Consider the following 21,043-nt stretch of genomic DNA (forward strand, 5'->3'; position numbering starts at 1 on the left):
TGGTCCCATGTAGCACTCCCTGAGGTGGGACACAAGGGCTCCAGCCTGGGGACCCGCAGATCATCCTGCAACAGACCCACAGCACTGCTACAGCATTTCACTCCTCATCCAACCCTAACTCCTGGAAAACTCTACTCACTCTTCAAGATCCTGATCAAAGATCACCTCTCTCTACAAGCTTCCCTCATTTCTTTTTAGGCAGAGCTGATACACTCTTTCAACTCCGTGCTTGACTCTGCAAATAGCCTGACCATGAGCAAGCTACTAAGTAGTAGAGAACCTCTGCAAGGGATCCCTGGGTGGCGCAGCGGTTTGGCGCCTGCCTTTGGCCCAGGGCGCGATCCTGGAGATCCAGGATCGAATCCCACGTCGGGTTCCCGGTGCATGGAGCCTGCTTCTCCCTCTGCCTATGTCTCTGCCCCTCTCTCTCTCTCTCTCTGTGACTATCATTAAAAAAAAAAAAAAAAAAGAGAACCTCTGCAAAATGGAGATGCTATTGCCCTTTCAGGATTAGGGAGGAACTAGGGATAAACGTATCTTTAAGCCTAGTACTTTGGGGGTGCCTGGTGGCTCAGTTGGTTAAGCATCTGCCTTCAGCTCAGATGATGATCCCAGGGACCTGGGGTTGAGCCCCATGTGGGGCTCCCTGCTCGGTGGGGAGCCTGCTTCTCCCTCTCCCTCCACCTGCTGTTCCCCCTGCTTGTGTTCTCTCTACATATAATAAATAAAATATTTTAAATATAAGACTATAAATAAATAAATAAATAAATAAATAAATCCCAGTGTTGTGCCTAATACATGGTCACAGCTCAGAAAGTGACAGCTCCAGTGTGATGATGGTAGGGATCACACTTTTTCAGGGGTCGTTAGGACATCCGTCACCCCAATAGGCTGGGGAACCCTCAGGGAGCAGGGTCACGGTTAAGTCCACTGCTGTATCCCCAGCGCCATGGCTAGCTCAAGGTTAGCCTCCAGTAAGAGGTGTTAAACGTCAGCGTTATCAGAGGAATACTTAAAATAAGACTCGTTGGCCTTTGGTAAGGGTTTGCAGTGTGCCAGGTGCTGTTCCAAGCAATGTACCAGGATTATCCCAGTCTTACACCAACCCTGGATGGTAAGGGTCATCCCATTTCACAGGTGAGGAAACTGAAGCTCACTGGGGGAGGACGATCCCCCTGCAGTCACAATGCAAGGACTGAGATGGAGGCAGTGTTTGGGCCCAGTCAGTGTGCCCCAGAGTTCTGGAGCAACTCTGCCCCTGACTGCTGAGCACGCTCTATGCTGGATCACAATTCCCTGCTCCCAGCAACTGGAACTGGACTCGTTTACTTACTTAGCCTCTGAACCCCGCACAGATCCTGGCACATAGTTGGCTCCTCAACCAACGTCTCTCAGATAAGTGAGAGGAGAGGCGAGGAGAGGGGGAAGGAGCAAGTCCAGAACCGAGGGGATGGCAGAGAGCCAAGGGCTGCATGCCAGCACCAGGTGCGCACACCCCTTCGGGGCCCTCGCCACCCCTACCAGCCCAGTTTCTAGCCACATTTGAAAGGATGTTCCCTTGAGGACAGATCAGAGGAACTGAGCCGGGTCTCAGCCACTCCCCCTTGGAGGCAGCCTGTGCCAACCTAGGACGCCTGGCCTGAGTCCTCGGGGATACAGGGCTTCGTGGTGAGTGACCAGCATTTGGGAGAAGGGGGAGCAGCGGTAGACTGTGCCTCAGGGAGGAAGTGGAGGGCTTCTATCCCTTGCTGTCGGCTCAGCACCCCAGGGTGGAGGTGGGCCTGCCGTCTGACCTCAGAGCAGGGTCGTGGGCACCGTGACCAATTGGGTCCTGGCCCAGACCTGTTTCTTCAAGCCCACTTGGTGCTGGAGAGGGAGAGGGAAGTTTTGATTTACATAAACCCCATTCAGAGTCTGGACAGCTATTTTGACTGCTTCACTGGAATATTCTTGAATTCTGAGTTTCTTTTTCTCATTATGGCTCGAAAATTAAAATCTCTCTGCCTTGGGCAAGTGAAGGCCAAGTGAGGGATGGCTGCCACCACTGTACATTTCTTATTTAAGTCAATTTGGAGATGCCACTGCTTTCCCTCGGGGCAGGCAACCGAGACGAGGTCAGGACTGCTCTCCTGTCACCACCTCAACCCCAAGGTCCAGAGAGGAACTCCAGACCTAACCTGAGCCAGCAGGAGGGACGGCCTAGCCAATGGGGTCTCTCACAGCTGGTGCAGGACAGAGGGCTAATGGACAAAGGCTTTGGATTTGCAACTAAAAACCAAGAAGGAGGCTGTACTGTTGAGGGAGGAGAAATCTGACAGGCCTGGGATCAAATTCCAGCTCTACCCCAGGCTGTAAACCTCGGGCAACCTCTGGAATCCCAAGTGCCCTCCTTTGCTTTCCAGGAGCTGATTATCCCACAGCGATGTTGCAGAATTTGATGAAATAAGGTACTTAAGACGCTAACAAGGCCTTTGGCATGTAACTCAGGAAACCGCTGCTGCTGCTGCTGTTGTTGTTGTTATTATTATTATTAGGATCTGTGTGATTGTTGTTGATAGACTTAGAAATGAGGCCTGGAGACAGGCTTCCTTCCTGTAGAGACACTCACCCACAGCAGGCTGAGGGGAGAAGCACCCTGTGGTCTTGTAAACCCCAGCCCTACCCTCTGGTGCCACGCTGGGGACTCAGAGACCCAAAGGTTTCTGTGGCCTTGCAGCAGCTCACCTTACAGCAGGAACAAACTGCATCTTGGGAGCTTAGAGTCACAGGAACTGGGCAACCCGGTCCTTGTCACTGTTGGATAAAGGGGCCCCTGTTCTGATCTCGTCAGTGGCAAGTGATGACGTTCGGGCTGCCACTGAGCACGAGGGTGAGGCTAGAAGGAACAGTTGTGGGACAGATGCCAAGGCTTTAGGGAAAAGCCACAGTCCCAAAAGAGACACCAGAGCTGCCCCAGTGGGGACTGCCTTCCGCTCTGTGCCACTGACTCCCTGTGACCAGCCTCTCTTGTTCCCAGTACCTCCAGCCTCTACTCCGATGAGGAGGGTGGGACCAGGCTGAGGCCTCAGCGGGGAGGTGGGTGATAGCAGATACTGGGATCCCCTCCTGGGGAAGGTGGTTTGAGGCTGGCGCCACCCCTACACCACTAGGTCTGGGTACCTGAATACTGCCAGAGGGGAGGGCCAGGGGACCATCCGAATGGCCCTAAGGTCCTGAGCAGGTAGCTGTACGTCGGCCCATCCCCCATCCCCAATCCCAGTTCCCTGTTTCCCCTTTCTTTTCTGGCCTTCCCCTTTCCATGCCCCTCCTCTGGCCCTTCCTCTTTCTCCCCTCCTTCACCACAGGTTGGCTCTGCAAGTCTTCCCGTTCTGCTCCCTCTCCCTCAGACTGCCTCTCCCACAAACAAGGGTTCCTGCCTTCTATGACGGGGCTTCAAGGACAGATAAGCCCAGGGTGGGGGTGCTCAGGGTCTCCTGGGCACCGGGGAGTAGAGGCTGGCCTGCATGGAAGAAGAAAGCATGAACCGCTCACTGCTCACCGGAGCATAAAGAGCGCAGACAGATGCACCTCAGCATTGATTGGGCCCTGGTGACTCACCGCTGGGGAGGAGGGAGCAGGGGTGACGTCATGGCTGGAGCTGCTGGTGACGCAGGCAGCTGATCCCCACCCCTGCCCTAAGACCTTTTCTTGACTCGCTAGCTTCTTCTTGCCTCCCATCACAGGCCCGCTGGGGAAGCAGGTTGCACCCTCACCACATTTAGAACCACGCGTTTAATGCATTTAGCATGCGGTTTTCTTAGACGGAGGTCTTCTTCCCACACCCTCACCTCTACTTCCTCTGCTTGCCTTAGTAGAGGTACTAGTGTGCCATAAGTATTCACTGTCTCACACATGTGTACACAGCTTACGTGCATGTGTGTGCACATACGCACATGCGCGCACACTCCCACCTGCCATCTGCTTCTGCCAGTGGGGGGACTGAGCTGAGGCATTCTAGGAGCTGATTCTCTCTGCCGGTGACCTGAAGAACTCCGATGTGGTTTTATCTCCGGCATCTAAACACCATGTGCTTCTTGACTTCAAAATCGAACCAAAGTAAGCCTAGCATGTGTGGCTCCCGGAATACGTGCATCTTCAACATCATAATTGCAGGGAAGTTGGGGGTGGATGAAGTTGGCAGGGGACAGGAATATGTGGAGGAAGATGGTCTGAGTAGGGCCAAAGACTGTAGACCCTGACTCCAAGGCAAGTGTTGTCATCACCCCCCCTCTCCAACCCGCTCCTACACTGAATATATCTTTCCTCCTCCATCCTGGGAAAAAACAAAATTGAATCTCACTTGTTACCTAAGTCCCAAGAATCCAGCTAATCTGAGGCAGAGGAAGCTGTCCATGGAAGAATGTGAATATTAATATGATACAAATCACATGCAAATGTATTGAAAGCAAAAAAAATAGCTTGCAGGTCTTGCAAAAGAACAATTAGCCCTAGGGATCCCTGGGTGGCTCAGTGGTTTGGCACCTGCCTTTGACCCAGGGTGTAAGGGTGTGACTCTGGAGACCTGGGACGGAGTCCCACGTTGGGCTCCCTGAGTGGAGCCTGCTTCTCCCTCTGTCTGTGTCTCTGCCTCTCTCCCTCTCTGTCTCTCATGAATAAATAAACACAATCTTTAAAAAACAAAAACAAAAACAATTAGCCCAAAGTAGAAGCAGAGGAGGATCTACAGCTCATGTAATGTAAGGACTTTCGGGGTCTGGGTGGAGATGGAGCCCACTACAGTCCTCCGGATTTGTAACATGTGGAAATGGTTTGTTTGAGCCACGAGCAACCAAATGACAAGTATTTGTCAAACTGCCCCCCTGACACGGTGGCAGAGGTGGATTTTCCATGAAGCTAATGAAGTTTAAGCTCCTATTTGCACAGGCTTCTCCCAAAGCCTGCATTTAATTTCATGTTCATAATTTTGTATTATTTTTCTGAAAGAGGGCATTCCCAAATTGTATAAGCCTTGGGACTCACAAAATCTGGTCCACCTCTGCCATTAAGAGCCTAGACTCTGTTCTTAGTTGAATTTACAGCCTCCTTTGAAGCCTCCTCTACTAGAGATGCCAGTCTGTCCGCATGACCTTGTGTGCCCCTTCCTCTGGGTATGAGAGGACCAGATGACCTCCCAGGACCACTCAGGGTTCCAGGACTCCACAGGCTGGTGGAGAAGGAGGATAAAGGTGGCTGCTTGTTATTAAAGGGAATGTGGCCCTCCTGCCTGAGAAACCTCAGGGAGCAAGTACCTGATAATAAATAATAATACCTTACGTTTATAAAGCCTTTGAGAGTTTCTAAAGAGAATCTGTCTTTGGATCTTCACAACAACCTTGAGGCAAGGAGGAGACGTGTTATGGAGATTTGTTGCAGACAAGGAAACTGAGGTTCAGGGAGGTGAAGCTACAAACAAGAGCTTAGATTCATAACACTATTGTACCAGCAAGCTGCTATTATCCTGTTCATTTAATCCGTACCACAACCCTCAGAGCCAGGCAGTAGTATCATCCTTGTTTTAGAAATGGGGGGGAAATGCACAGGAAGGTTAAAAATGTTTCCTTAGCGCGACTAACGAGTAAGTAGCAGAGGCAAGATTCAAATGCAGGCAGTCTGGCTGCAGAGTTCATGATCTCAATCACTTGGCTGCTTAGGATAATGTGTGCACGGTCCTGTACCAGAATTCAAATCTCTATGTTCGACCTCAGAGCCTGTTCTCAGCACCCCATCAGGCACTATCACCTCCCTAACGAACCAGGAAACACCAGCCATCTGTGGCCAGGGGCCTGGGCCTGGAAAGAGACAAGGGGACTGGTGGGAAGTCCAGGTGATTGGGCCAGGGACCAGGATCTAGTCAGGGAAGGAAGGACGAGTACCAGAGTTCCTCCAGGCTCATAGCTCAGGGTGAGAGATATGCCAAAAAATCTCCAACCTCAGAAGAGCCTGGAGAAGCTTCTTCCCTCTTGGGCCCTCAAGAACCCAAAACTTTTGGCCATCTCTCCCTACCTATCATTCCCTGACAAGTGAGATCAAGATTATGGCCAGAGTGTGTTCGGGGAGATCACCATGGCAACAAAGCAAAGGATGATGGATTAGGGGTGATGGTGAGTTAGGAGTCAGCTGCAGAAATCCAAAAGAGAAGTGAGGAGGTCCCAAACGAACTAAGGTAGTTACTGTGGTGTGCAGAAGAGAGATGCTGCAGGAGCAAACCAATGAAGGGTGGGCAGGGATATCTTCTCCAAATGACACAGCCCACATTCGGGCCCCAGTGGAAGAGGAGGGATAAAGAATGTAGGAGCTGTATGGGGGGGGGGGGCAATAAACCATGAGGCATGTAGCAGGAGTAGCCCCTGGAAGCTGCCAGAGGTGATAGCATCCCATCTTCCTGCTCTGAGTCCCCCCAGGCTGTGTGTGTGCGCGTGTGTTGAGAAGTGTCAGCCCAGGGCTCTGGGGCCACATCACAGGGAGGTGAGCTATGGGAGCATCAGGGAAGCGTGATTTAGAGGCTCATTCCCACTGCCCTTCACTGTGCTGCAAGGACAGTTCAATGTAATATATAATTACCGCTGCCCAATGCGGCTGCACTGTGCACAGAGCTCCCCACCTGCTCCCACTCCCTCCTGCCTGCCTGAGGACTATAAATCAGTTTTCAATCCTGAGTGCTAGCTACCTGTAAGTGTTCAAGCACAGGATCCTGGCCTCATATTCCTACATCCCTGGGAGGGTGACTCAGGCTCTCAGCTGTCCCCTCCTCTAGTTCTCATTCCAACATCCATCGTATCCCCTAACTGACAGTTGGAGGGTAACTGAGAGAACTAGAACTGGCTCTAGGGTCTCTGAGGCCCTGGCTTGGGGAATGGAGGTGGGCAGCTGTGTCTTGATTCAGCCAGGCTCCAGCTGGACAAGGCCCTACCCTGTGCAGTTCTGTGAACATGCCCTGGAGCAACTGGGCCCAAAGGCATTGAAGCTGACCCCTCCTCCCTGGATGATGATTTTCTTCCTGTCCTGCAGGATGTGCCCAGAGGAGGCAGGTGGGCCCCTTCCCTGGACAGTCTCAAAAACACAGTGCCCAGGGCTGCATGCGTGGTTCAGTTGGTTAAGTGTCCAACTCTTGGTTTCAGCTCAGGTTGTGATCTTAGGGTCATGAGATAGAGCCCCACACTGGGTTCCACTCTCAGTACAGAGGCCACTTAAGATCCTCTCCCTCTGCCCCTCCCCCTGCTCTCTTCTGTTTTAAATAAATAAAATCTTAAAAAAACGAGATTCTCTCCCTCTCTCTGCCCCCTCCCCCTGCTTGCACAGTCTTGCTCTCTCTCTAAAAATAAATAAATAGGGCAGCCTGGGTGGCTCAGCGGTTTAGCACCACCTTCAGCCTAGGGCCTCATCCTGGAGACGGGGGATCGAGTCCCACGTCGGGCTCCCTGCATGGAGCCTGCTTCTCCCTCTGCCTATGTCTCTACCTCTCTCTGTGTGTCTCTCTCATGAATGAATGAATGAACGAATAAATAAATAAATCTTTAAAAAAATAAAAAATAAAAATAAATACATTATTTTTTAAAAGAAAACACAGTGCCCATATCATGGGCTGACACAGGGTTGAGGAGGCACCAGCCATGGCCTTGCCCTAAACTGGGATGGGAAATCTCATGGTGTACCTTGGGTGTTACATCAAAGGACCTCAGGGGTGATAAGAGGATCAAGAAAGGACAGAGAGATGGGGCATCTGGGGGGCTCAGATGCTCCCCAGCTGCCTTTGGTTCAGGGTGTGATCCCAGGGTCCTGGAACTGATCCTCACATTGGGCTCCCAGCTCAGTGGGGAGGCTGCTTCTCTTTCTCCCTCTCCCCTCCCTCCTCTCATGCTTGCTCTCAAATAAATAAATAAAATCTTAAAAAAAAAATAGAGGACTTTTTGATTCATATCTAGCAGGTACCTTGAGGACTCTGATTCTCCCTTTATTTATTTTTTTAAGGATCTTATTTATTCATGAGAGACACAGAGAGAGGCAGAGACACAGGCAGAGGGAGAAGCAGGATCCTTGCAGGGAAGCCCGATACAGGACTCCAGGATCACTACCTGGCCCGAAGACAGACGCTCAACCACTGAGCCCCCAGGCATCCCTGATTCTCCCTTTGGAATTTGGAATTTGGGGATCCCTGGGTGGCGCAGCGGTTTGGCGCCTGCCTTTGGCCCAGGGCGCGATCCTGGAGACCCGGGATCGAGTCCCACGTCGGGCTCCCGGTGCATGGAGCCTGCTTCTCCCTCTGCCTGTGTCTCTGCCTCTCTCTCTCTCTCTCTCTGTGTGTGACTATCATAAATAAAAAATAAATTATAAAAAAAAAAAAAGATTTGGAATTTGGAATTTGGAAGGGTCCCTTCTCCCCTTCTCACCCCTCTGCTAGGATGAGGGCCACAGCTTCCTCAGTGGCCTGCCTACAGCCATCACCACCTGTCTCACAGGCTCCTGCTGACTGGAGGTCAAATCATGCCCTTTGTGTCCCTGATGAGGCCTGGATCAGTTTCCCTCCTCCCCAGGAGAATGCTAAGTCCCTTGCTGTGGCTCACAGGACTGGCCCCTGCTCAACCTAGCCGATCTAACCGTTCCTCCTCTCATTGCTGTGTTTCTCCATCAGTCCTGCCACAGGCCCTTTGCTGGCAGCACAGTTCCTACAATCTGAAATGCTTTTCCTGTGGCTTCTGTTCCAGCTGTTCCTATGTCACACACTCCCTAATGGCTTCACCCAAAGTAGGCCCCCTTCCTTTCTCAGCGCCCTAGCTGGTCACTTTATAGTACTAATGACATTTTATATAACTTGTAATTCTATATTCATTGGCTTGTTCCCTCGTTTCCTGTGGGAAATGAGACAGGAATTTCTGTGGGGCAGGGGCCACAGGGTCTTGCTCACATAGAGGCGTTTGGGATGCGCAGCACAGGGTGTGGCACACAGTAGGCGCTAATTATATATTCTCTGAATAAACTGCAAGTATGGGAGGTGCTGCCAGAGGAAGTCTCAGAGGCCGAAGTGACTCCATCCAACCCTGTGGCCTCCCGCCTCCAAACAGTCACATCACTTCTTCCCCAGTACAGGTCTGCACCTGTCCTGGAGTGGGACCCGCCCCCCCATTCTCCTCCTCGCAGGGCCTTAGGCTGCTTTCCTCTCTTTGAGGAAAGCTCTCAGCCAGGTCCCTCAGGCCGTCCCTAGAGCTGCCCCCAGGGACCAGGGTCCACTGCCCGTGTCCCCCCACCCCAACTCCCCTCTGGGCCCCTGGGGGTTCCAGGCACAGCTCAGCCCCCCCCCAGGGCCCTCAGGGCCTCCAGGGGTTCCAGGCACAGCTCACCGCCCCCCCCACTCCCCTCAGGGCCTCCAGGGGTTCCAGGCACAGCTTAGCCCCACAGTGCCCTCAGTGGGGACAGAGGACAGAGGCCTGGCTGGAGGAGAGGTGGAGGCTTGGGATAGGGACGTGGACAGGCTGAGGCTGCTCTTCCACACATTATAACATCCATAAAGTAAATGCAAATGAACTGAAAGTACCTTCTGAATAAGCAGCTTTCTGGAGGAAGCGGCTCTAATCCCTAAATGGCTCTACCACCCAGAGGAGCTTCCCAGCAGGGAGGGATGGGGATGTGATGCATCAGGACCGGTGCCTTTGGCCTGGGGCTTGGATATTCCGGCCATGCTTCCCACAGCTAATGGGACCTGCAGGTCTCTAACCTTGGCTCCTGCACTCCCTCCCCGCCCCCAGCCGAGTCCTGGGAGCCCGGCTTCTGGGTTTGCAGTGGTGGAGGCTCCGGAAGCCGCGCCTCGGGTCTGGAGGAAGAGGGCAGCTCAGGGGTGGGAAGCGAGCAAGTGTGGCCAGTGTGGCTGCAGTAATACAGTCCCCTGGGCCCCTGGTGTAATGGGAACCGCCCCCGAGCCTGTGTGGAAAGGTGTACGCTGTGTGCACCAGTCGGTCTGTGCCCATCAACACACAGCCCCAGGAACCAGCATCACTGCGTCTGTGTCTGTGCAACTGCATCCCTCCCTACTCCGTTCCCAACAGTGTCTCCCAATATTCGTGATCCTCCCCAGGTTGCGGGGGAGGGGCAGCCAGCCTCAGCTGGGGAGTCATACTTTTTCAAGGACTAATGACTTTAATCAGAATGATAAAGAACTGATGACACATGGAGGCCCCTGGACTCTGGAGGGAAGCCAGAGAAGAGCAAGTAGGGACACAGTTGAGATCCGTGGGGGTTGGGGGCCCAAGGACCCGGGAAGCTCATTCCAGCTCTGTTCAGATTGTAAGAGGGTGAGGGGATGGAGACAAAGGAGGCCCAGGAGACGTGAGAAACAACAGCATTCCCAGCTTGGCCTGCCTGCTCTTCCTGAACCCTCCATTTTTTTTCTCTCTCTCTCTCTTTCTCCCCCTCCCCCTCCTGAAGCACTCACCCTGGTAATGGAGCCATGAAAGGTGAGGCTGGTTATTTCCCTGTCCTGCTTCTGCCTTCCTGCCCCCTACCACCAATCCTGCCCAGAACTGAAGGGAGGCAGCTACTCCTCAGCATCATATGTATAGAGTCCTGAGTTGGGTAGGTTCCCATAAACAGTCCTGGGAGCACTGAACATTGGAAGGCTGTCCCTTGTCAAGGCTAATTGGCCTCAGGGATCTTTAATAAGGATGTAGGCCCAGGTGAGTTGCCATCTGGGGCAAGGAGCGGAGAGTCCAGAAGCTCGCAGAGCATCTACATTACAGGGACCTGGATTACAGAAGCAGGAACTCTTCTTGATGGTCAGAAAACATAAATGATCCCCCCCCCCCCCCACCTTAAAGGTTTCCTAAAGACCTCTGGCAGACCTGAGTTTGCGGCACAAAGACAGTCCTCCCCCTGGAAAGTTCCTGTACCCCACTACCCCTGAGAGCAGCCACGTATCCCCAGGCTGAAGAGAGAGAGCCCCCTTAGCACAGCCTGGCACACAATAAGTGTTCAGTAGATATTAGCTACTGTGGATATTCACGTCATCTCCTGGTAGGTCAGCCCCGGGGCTGGTCCCTACAGAGGGCTGAGCCTGGAGGACCTGGGCAGTCACGGAGGGTGGAGGGCAGGGGAGGCAGGCACGGTGCCTTGCTAGAACACCAAGGAGCAGGGACCCTGGCCTCCATGGTGGCCTCTAGTTCCCCTGCCCTGGCTTCCCCGGGTCCTCTGTCCTCTGTCTGAGCCCCACAGGGAGGCTTCCCTATGTCCTGGGCAGGCCCAGTGACCTTTCGCTCAAGTCTGCAAATATATTCTTGGCGAGTCTTGGAAATGAAATTGTGCTCAACATTTGTACAGGGCTTTTCTGCGGCCCAGCCCTTTACAGACATTAGCTAATTAAATGGAAGAGGAGCAGAAGGAGGAGGGCTTGGCCTCTGCAGTTGGGACTCTGCCCTTCTGACCTGGGCAGCTCTAGTTTCATTGCTCCCTCCATCTTTCCCTTTAGGGTTGGACTTACTTTAAAGAGGAAGCAAAGGGGGGGGGGGCGGGGAAGGAAGCAACTCCTTGGGGAGCTAGCCACTGAGGCAGCAAGCAAGGGAGGAGTCTGACAAGACATGGAGCAGGTTAGCGTCTTCCCAAGGTCACTGTGTTCCACTGGCAGCCACATCCAGTGACCAGCTGGGTCTGAGAGTGTGGTTATGCATCTGCCATGGATGGGTCGGCACCTTCTCCCTGTTTGGAGGAGGGCATAAGGCACCTTAACGAGAGCCGGAGTAGCTGTCAAATATCCTTCCCAGGGGCTAAGGGACATAGGGCATGGACATTTGGCCTGGTTCAGGGGCAGAGTCCGCCATGGAGATTCCCTGGAAGTCACAACACTGGACCCCAGCTCCTAGCCGAGGGGGAAGCACATCCACCTGTGTCCCCCCACTCCCCTCCAGGCTCCTCTTGGCCACGAAGCTGGAGGGGGCCATCCAGGGTCAGGGGAATGCCTTGCAGGGCCTGCCCCTACCTCAGCCCCTGCCTTTGGTAGCAGTGAGTCCGGCCCAGTGAGGGAGCTGCCGGCCAGTGGGCAGGGGGTCAGCTGCCACCTGGGGAGGACAGAAAGGTAGCCAGAGGGGGACAGAGACAGATGGAGACACTGATGCTAGACTGGGACTGAGGGCAGTAGAAGCCAGTTATAGAGGACTAGCCTGAGGGAGGAAGAGGTCACGTTTCAGCCTGGGAGTGCAGGAGAGAAGACAGAAGGCTGAAGGAGCCAGGGAGGAAGGAAGGGTCCATGGGTAAAAGCGTGTCAAGAGGAAGGGTTTCTTGGCACAGCCGGGGCAGCCCCATGTAGGAACCGCCTGGGAGCCCAAGAGAGCCGCCTGAGGTCTCCAGAAGAGGAGCCCACCCCTCCTAAGACGGCGGCTGCAGGTGCCCACCTCAGATATGAGGGCTCCTTCGGATTCCTGATCCCATCCCGGGGACCACAAGGTTGAAGACCTGGCCCCTCCTCCAGCCCCAGCCCCAGCTCAGAGCCCTCCCACCCACCCTGATCCCATCTGGAAGCAGCCATTCTGGAGGCCCCGCCAAGTCTAGCAAAGGAGGGCCTGACTTCCCCTTACCATAATTATCTGTCTCTCATATCCGAAGCAGTGAGCTTCATAAAACCAATTATGATTTTGGGGCCAGGGTACAGGTGTAAGCAGCAGTCCAAGATGGCTGTGGCAACCACAGGAGCGCACCCAGAGGGCAGAGCAGCCAGGCGGCTCCCTCCCTTCAAGCCCCACCCCAAAGGCTACAAAGCTCCTGCAGAGGCTGCAGAAGAGGTTTAGGTTAAACCTAGGGAAGGACCGGCTATCTGATTGTGGGAAGGGCAGTAAACACTGGGATGGTTTCTTCTCCTCCTCCGTGATGGGCAGCCCAGCAGAACCTGGTTCCCCCTCCACAGCCCTCTCTGGTTCCAGAAAACCTCAGGAGCTTCCCACCAAGTTACCAAGGCAACCGCAGCCCAGCAGGATTCACAGCAACAGTGAAGAGAAACCAGAGAGCAGGGAGGCAGAGGCTTCAGACTAGAGCAAACATCCCCTGCGTCCCTGTTCAAGAAAGTGCTTTCCTGCGGCTCATGAGCTGACACAGCCCAGTCCCAGGTGGGAGACAAGAGAACATTCAGGCCCCCCACTGTCAGGTGGGAAGGGACTAGTCTCTCCCACAGCTCCCCACAACAGCAGGTTTGCCAGGAGCCCACCTCTGAGCCAGGCACACCCCTGCTTTTAAAGGCCAGACCCCTGCACTTTCCATAATGACCCACTTGGAAGACATATGGCTAAGGCATCATGACCTCAAGCTGCTTCAGAATCAGAAGTGAGTGTGGCTCTTGGCTTGGTCACTCTCGTAAACCCTGTGACCTTGGACGAGTCACTTCTCTCTCAATCTCAGTTTCCTTAGCCGAGATTGGGGATAATATAACAGAATTGTCAGGATTTAGAAATATATGTAGAATCTGCTTGCACAGAGCCTGGCACTGGATCAGTATTAAAAAAATGAAAGCTGTTAAAATCTTCTCATTAATATCACTATTTTAATTTTTATTACCATTAAGTGCATGCCTAGCTTACTCATCTGTAAAATAAGGATCACAATTCAATGAGTTGTTTGGAGATCACATAAGGCAAAGCATATGAAATGCTTAGACCAATATTTTACCCGTAGAAAGTGCTCAGTGAATAGGAGCTGTTATTTTGATTCCTACATCCCTCTTCCCCCAGGGCCTCAGATTATGTATGGAGGAGCCATTACTGAGCTGGCCCAAACTCTTAGTTCCCCCAGCAGTAGAGACCATGGAAATAAGGCTTCTGGAATCCTGGGGTGGGGGGTGGGGGTGTCATTCCCAATGGCTCTACTGTGGACTCTCAACTTGCTGCTAGACCAGGAATGACTTTGACTTCTGCCCTCCCTCATTTCTGTCTTAGGAGCCTGAGCTTCTGCAAGCAGGCTGATGTCCAGCAAATGGCTGGCATCCTGGAGAAAAGGGGGAAAGGGTCATTTAGGATGGAAGAAGGGGAAAAAAAAAAAAAAAGGATAGAAGAAGGTTTTGTCCCTATACAGAAGGCCAGATTGCCAGGCTGAGGGAGGGGACACCAGAGAATGGGTGAGAGAGCCACATCCATGGATCCATGGATGGGTGGAGCTACAATGCCTCTTAGAGGCTTCTGTTTCTCTGGTCCAGCTGAGGTTTTGTTTCTTTTTTCTTTTTATAGTTTTATTTATTTATTTGAGAGAGAGAAAGAGAGCAGCACACAAGCAGGGGGAGCAGCAGAGAGAGAGGAAGGAGCAGGCTACCCTCTGAGCAGAAAGCCCCATGTAGGACCCGATCCCAGGACCCCGAGATCATAACCTGAGCTGAAGGCAGACACTTAACGGACTGAGCCACCCAGGGCCCCTCAAGTCTCATGTCTGTGAAGAGTCCTCAGAGATGGCTGAACAACTGCACACTGCTCCCAAACCCTCAGCACCTTCCTCCATAAAAACACCAACAGGCTTCCAGAGGCCAGTAACACTCTGACTTTTGGGACCTGTGAACAGGCCAATTTGTGATGCAGCCTTCATCATAGGGGCCCACTGGTCCAACAGTGTGGCATGCACAGCCAGGTGTCCCAGGGGCCTGCAGGGTGCGTCCCAAGCTGAGGGTTGGCTAACACAACAGCAGGAAGAACTTAAGGGGAAACCTCAGGAGGCACCCTGGATGGCAGAGCTGGGGGGACACAGGGAAAGGGCTACCTACAAACTGCAGAATTTGCACCCCTCGGCTCTACTGCGCTGGGGAGCTTGAGCGTGAAAGCCCCCATGGGGGGTGGCTGGGCCTGGGGCCATCAGGACCCCTAGGACACTAAGGAAGGTATAGCAGTTCTCCTGCAACATCCAGCAGGGGCCCCCAATGCTGTGTTTGTCTTTCTCTTCCCCTTCCTCAGAATTCTGAAAGACCTCTTACTTCAATGTTCACAGAAACTCCGAGGCCTTGTGGGATGAGATGGGGCTCCTGCAGAGCCAGACTCTGGGGAGGACCAGTGATGCTGGGTTCTGATGTTAGAAACCAGGTCTGAGTATGACTCAGTCACGTCCTCCCCTGCAATACATTCACAGACTCCAGCTTGTGTCCTCAACTCTGCTGGCAGCAATCTTTGTCTGCAGCCCCAAGATCCTGTCTTCCACACCAGCCATCACGCTCTGGACTCTCCTCTCATTGTTTAGACAGAAAAACACGGAGGTGCTAGAAGCCAAAGATCAGGCTTTTCTCTTGGGGTGGCATAACCTAGTACAGGGCTCACCCTCCTTGTACCCATCAATCTGACTGCCCAGGCCCTGGTACTGGAAACCAGGAACTTCTGACCATTGGTGGCTTTGGGATGAGGAGATTTGAAGGATGCATCTGGAAAAAAAGCAGGAGCTGGGCCTTTGGAAGCCGCCCCCTTTGCAGGTTTCCCTGAGGGCAGGTCGAGTTAGGAGTGTGCACACCCCTGCTGGGCACTCTCTGACTCACCCCCATCTCAGCCTGCCTCCTAGGTAGGTCTGGGAACAGTCATGGAGGACGGTTAGATCTGAAGTTGTTTTTGGTTTTTGCCCCATGATGGAGAACCTAGTGGCCAGGACATAGACAATAGCCACACAGATTAACTGGGAAGTCATTCTGAAGAACATTCAGCTCTCCAAGGACAGCCAAACCAGGGTCAGCTGCTGGGGACGGGTAAGAGATGGGAGCTATACTGCCCCCAAACTAGGACTCACTGGCCGTGGCTGTAGTTCCTGGGTGGAGACTTGCCCTACTAGCTCGTTCTTTCAGCCCAAGGAGTCTCAGACCAGCCGGAAGAGCCTCTTTCTCATCCCTGTCTTTGCCTGCCAGAGAAAGACGGCTTTCAGTTCCCAGAGGGACTGCCCAGCTCACCTTCAGACTTGACAGGGGCACAGACAAAATCTACCCAGTCCTCAAAGTCCAGGCTAGACGGCAGCCAAGTCCTGTCCCCAGGACGGCCCAGGGGCGCCCCCTGCTGCCTGGTTGGGCTGCGGCCTGCCGAGGGCTGAGGGAGGGAGGGGTAACGCAGGCCCCAGCTCGGGGCCGCACTGCATGTCGCCCTGTCTACACCCTGCCAACATCTGAGTCACAGCCCGGCAGCGTCCCTAGGGGCCTCTGAGCAGGGGGATTAACAGACAACTGCTGATTGAGGACACGGCTGCATGGGGATCCTGCAGCCTGGCCTCTGGGCGCCTGCCCGGAGCTCTGAGGATGCCGTCCAGTTTGCAGGTATCCTGGCTTCAGGAGAAAGTCACATTCTGTAGCAAAATCATTTGGCTCCTCTGGGCCTCAAGACAGATGAGGCTGCACCACACTCAGCGAATCATCTCAGTGAATGTGGTATGGGGGTCCCTGCCAGCCTTGAGGAGCACAGACACAGCCCACTTCTCCCCAGCAACTCCTCCAGGTGCCAGGGGGACCCCTTAAATTCACCATTGAATTTACAGATGACAATAGCTGTTTCCAAAGGGAGTCTGGCTCCTTGTGTGCAGGCTCAGGACAGACTTGAAGATTCCTCAGGCCTCTTAAGCTCCAACATTCCATGAGCCTATAGGATTCTATAGCCCATCTCTAGAGGCTGTCTTCTCCCAACCACACACCACTCCCTACTCCCAGGTCTTCCTCTAATTTGATTTCAACTTCTCTTCGTGCATCCTAAATAGTGGCAGCTAAGTGTGTGTGGGGGAAGGGACTCTTTCAAGGCTTCCCATGTTTAAGATCAGAGATAGAAAGGTAGGGGAGGGCTGCCTGAGTGGCTCAGCGGTTTAGTGCCACCTTTGGCCCAACATGGCCCTGATCCTGGAGACCTGGGGTGGAGTCCCATGTTGGGCTCCCTGCATGGAGCCTGCTTCTCCCTCTGCCTGTGTCTCTGCCTCTCTCTCTCTCTGTGTGCCTCTCATGAATAAATAAAATAAAATCTTTAAAAAAAAAAAAAAGGTAGGGGAAAGAGGAAGGACTTGGAGAAATTGGTGGAAGAGAGAGAAGCAAGATTAAGGAGTGGACATGACCAAGTAAGGCTCAGCAAATATTTGAAAGAAACCATCTAAAAAAAAAAAAAAAAGAAAAGAAAAGAAAGAAAAAAAAAAAAGAAACCATCTGATGGGCTGGAGAGGTGGGGAACAAGCCCCAGCATTCCTACAGTCATCCTCCCTCCCAACATCTCACGGGTGCATCTCTGTGCACATGGAGAATGGAGGTGTGAGCGCATGCACCCCTCATACACACACCCCTAGATTGTGGGGAAGGCCTGGCTGTGTGAGGCTGGAAGGGGCAGCAGTGCTCTCTTGGCCCAGGGAGTTCTGTCCCCACCTGCATAATTATCTTCCCTTCATTGATTGCCTCTACCTTCCTAGCCTCCAAGCCTTGCAGTACTAGGTCTTTGTGCTTTCAAAACACCTCCTGGAAGTGCTGAGCTGCTTAAATGGGGGAGGGGGGCATGGGGGGGAGGGTAATAAGGGAAGAGAACTAGTTGTGTTCCCCCCAGAGCTTTACCCCATCAATCAGTCTTCCTTTACTTCTCCTTCACCCCACCTCTTTCATCACTGCCAACAATAGCTGCAGACACAGCCCTCCTGGCCTTGAGCAGTGGGGCTGTAAGGGTTCACCTACTTCCCAGGGCAGGACACAGCGGGAGCTGAGGGGTCTGGGCAGCAGCATTTTCAGCAATGCCCATACCCTCTGCCTCCCTTTCCCCCAGAATTACAGAACAAAAGGGAAAGAAAGCTCTCCCAGTAAAGCCCTACAGGCACTTGGCACTTTGCAGTCACCCTAGCTTCCCCAAGTCCCTACCCAGGCTGCCACCAACCCTGTCCTCCCAAGGTAGCCTTTATTCCCCAGACCTTGGAAAGTCACTCCAGGCTACTTCACCCTGAAAGACAGATCTGCTCCTGGAATGCAGGAAGACAGTGATGAATTCGCCCACACACTAGCAACCTACTTTCATTAACTCTTATGTCCAAATAATTTCTTTAAATCACCAAGGATGAGGCTGGGGGAGGGGAAGGCAAGTCTGTGACATCAATCTCCAGTGGGGATTCCTCCTTCAAACCCAACCAGAGCCAAGCAGGAGAGCAATTTTGTGCGTGTTCACGCACACACCCCACACTCTCTGGCCTTCCAGGGCAAAGCAATGGAAATGAGACCTTACCTCCCCTCCCTACCCCCAGCCCCCCACAGTGGCTCCTCTGACCTCAGTGCTTCACACTCACCCTCAACCTTGGGCCCTTGGAAAAACAACAGGCTCACAGTAACCCTTCCTAGAAATGTCAGGCCTCTGGCTGCTCCTGGGCAGGATGGGGCTGCCTCCTGGGAACATCCTGACCCTTCAGGGAAACCAGACAGCATCTGCTGTGTGACTGGCATCCTAGAGGGCCCAAAGGGTCAGGGCATGAAAAGGATAACTAAGATCTGTACTGCAGTTCCCAGTTTACTCATTCCTTCTCTAATTACCTACCTAATGCCCTTATCTTACAGATGAGGAAGCGGAGACCCAGAGGGGTCAATCTACCAATGCTAGCAGGTAGGAAAGGGACAGATCTGAGTCAAGCATAAGTCTTCCACCTCTTTGGCCTGCTTCAGGCAGATTATGTCCTGGTAGAGAAGGGGGCCCGGAAGGAGGTAACATTTCAGTTGCTAAGTATGCCTGTCTACCCTTGGCCCTAGAACACAGGATCATCAGCCCAGACCTAGTTCTAGCCTCTGCCCTGCTTATACCCCCTGCCTGTAAGCCAGCCTCCACCTGGGAGGTTCATATCTTGGGCATGGGTCGAGTAGGGCCTCAAAGGCAGAGAGAATGCTGTCATTTCTCCAGGGCCCGGGAGCAGGAAAGAGGATGAGAGTTGGGCAGATGGGCCTGGAGAGGCCATGTGGAGGGGCTGGGCTATGGGGAAAGAATGTGTACATGTGGCCTGGTGGAAACATGGCTCTGCCCAGTTGGTGACTGGAGCACTTTCCCTTCATCCATTGTCCCCATTGCTCCCCAAATTGCCTGCTTCAGATGTGATTCTTTCCAAATGGGCTCCCCTCCCTCCAAATGAAGGGACTGACATGTGGAGGGATGCTGTGGACTGATTACTAACATCATAGTCTCCTTCCAGCAGCAGCAGGCTGGGGACCTGGCAGCCCAGATCATAACAGGAGCAGCTTGTGGTGTTCTGTTCCAGCAGATTGGAGAGAGTTTCCCATGCCTCGGACCTGAGGCTGAGGAGCCAGGATGACAAACGCAAGAAAGAGAAGGCCCCCAAGCTCTTGGCCAATCAGCTGCACAGAATATAGGTGCCTATATGCTCTCCCTGCCTGGAAGGAATAAAGTCAGCATTATCTAGCCCTGGGATTCTGATGGCTCTTGGGGCTCACTCAATGTTGGGATTCCCATTAAAGATGTTCAATCGGTCCCAGCCCCTGAAGTTCCAAGAAATGAGGAGAGGGTAAGCATGAACCAGTCATTGGCACATGCTGACTTCCTTCATGCCTCTCTCTCTCTCTCTTTTTTTTTTTTTTTTAATTTATGATAGTCACAGAGGGAGAGAGAGAGGCAGAGACACAGGCAGAGGGAGAAGCAGGCTCCATGCACCGGGAGCCTGATGTGGGATTCGATCCTGGGTCTCCAGGATCGCGCCCCGGGCCAAAGGCAGGCGCCAAACCGCTGCACCACCCAGGGATCCCCTCCTTCATGCCTCTTAATAACAGAGACTCACCTCCTCTCTCAAGTGTTTCACTGAAGGGGGTGTAGGTGGGGGGGAGGGTATCTTCATCTCCTAGCAACTTGTGGAGCTGCCAAGAGTTTGAGTTATCTAGTAGGACCAAAAGCATCATGTGATGTCAAGAGGAGCAAGAGAAAAATACTTTGACATTGGATTTAAGGCATGCCTCCTGTCTGGCAATATCACCTAGTCACCCTTAAATGAAAGTACTCCAGGGATGCCTGGGTGGCTCAGTGGTTTAGTACCTGCTTTTGGCCCATGGCGTGTCCTGGAGTCCCGGGATGGAGCCCCACATTGGGCTCCCTGCATGGAGTCTCTTTCTCCCTCTGCCTATGTGTCTGCCTCTCTCTCTGTGTCTCTCATGAATAAATAAATAAAATCTTTTAAAGAAAGAAAGAAAGTACTCCAAATATTTCTTCTGTAGATCAAAGCCACAGAACCCAAACTTTTTAAGAGTGGCTGCAGAAGGAGCAGCAACACAGAACCACAGTCTTAGCTAAACAATCCTCAGGGATAACCTAGATTCCTGGCCAAAGGCCCTTACCACCTATTTGATGGTAGAACAAAGTACAGGCTTTTTGGATTTTAAAGGGGGAAGCAGGGAAGCAGGTGATATGGAAGAGAGACTTTCATGCATAGGGGTACTCAGTGAATGTTGGATGAGGGCCACTGGTATAGGAATATGTTTCTGAAGGAGCCCACTGTCCTCTAATGTGAAGAGAAAGAAGGCTAGAGTAGGATTGGAGGGTCTTACCATCTCAGCCAAGGTGATCAGAGGGCCTACTATGGCATGTCTACCAAAATGGATGTGGGAGGACAGGTTACTATCAGATGGGCTTCCTGCACAGGCATGAATCATTCTCAGGACACCTCTGAGCCTATCTGGGCCCTGATCTTTGTCTAGACACTTCCTCTCCAGCTGAGGCTGGGAGGCTGGTGCAGACACTCACTACCTCACTCTTCAGAGCACTGCCATTAAGGAGCCTGATTAGCAGAACCTCATGCCGGGCAGCTAATGGGTTGGAGACATTAAGCATAAATGGTTTCCCAGACATTGGCATAAGCAGAGCTCAGGAAGAAACAAATATTTTAATCTCTAAGAAACAGAAATATAGGAGGGAAGGGAGTTCCCTCTGCTTACTCGGCCTCTATTGCTCTCCTAGCCTCCACCTGCAACCCTTTCTGCAATGCTCAGGTCTAGGGATTCCCTGTCTGAGGAGGGAAGACCTGTGGCAGGGGGAGAACAGATCTTCACTCACCCAGACACATGGCAGTGGAAGAGATTCTCAAAGATTTACAGGGA

At 52.8% G+C, this 21,043-nt stretch overlaps 1 long non-coding RNA gene across 3 annotated transcripts; it reads left to right on the plus strand.

Annotated features, from left to right (window-relative positions):
* The first annotated feature begins 1,356 nt into the window (after nucleotides 1-1,356).
* LOC121494279 lies at nucleotides 1,357-19,495 on the plus strand. 3 transcript variants are annotated; one of them, XR_005988780.1, is made up of 5 exons: nucleotides 1,357-1,668; nucleotides 2,403-2,447; nucleotides 3,904-4,095; nucleotides 18,512-18,557; nucleotides 19,135-19,495. It is a non-coding gene; the product is annotated as an uncharacterized LOC121494279 (long non-coding RNA). The 3 variants fall into 3 exon arrangements; XR_005988778.1 differs by having other exon boundaries at nucleotides 3,971-4,095; XR_005988779.1 differs by having other exon boundaries at nucleotides 3,998-4,095.
* The last annotated feature ends 1,548 nt before the right edge of the window (nucleotides 19,496-21,043 follow it).

The sequence above is a fragment of the Vulpes lagopus genome, chromosome 7 (genome assembly GCF_018345385.1).
Source record: "Vulpes lagopus strain Blue_001 chromosome 7, ASM1834538v1, whole genome shotgun sequence".
In the NCBI taxonomy this organism is placed as follows: Eukaryota; Metazoa; Chordata; class Mammalia; order Carnivora; family Canidae; genus Vulpes; species Vulpes lagopus.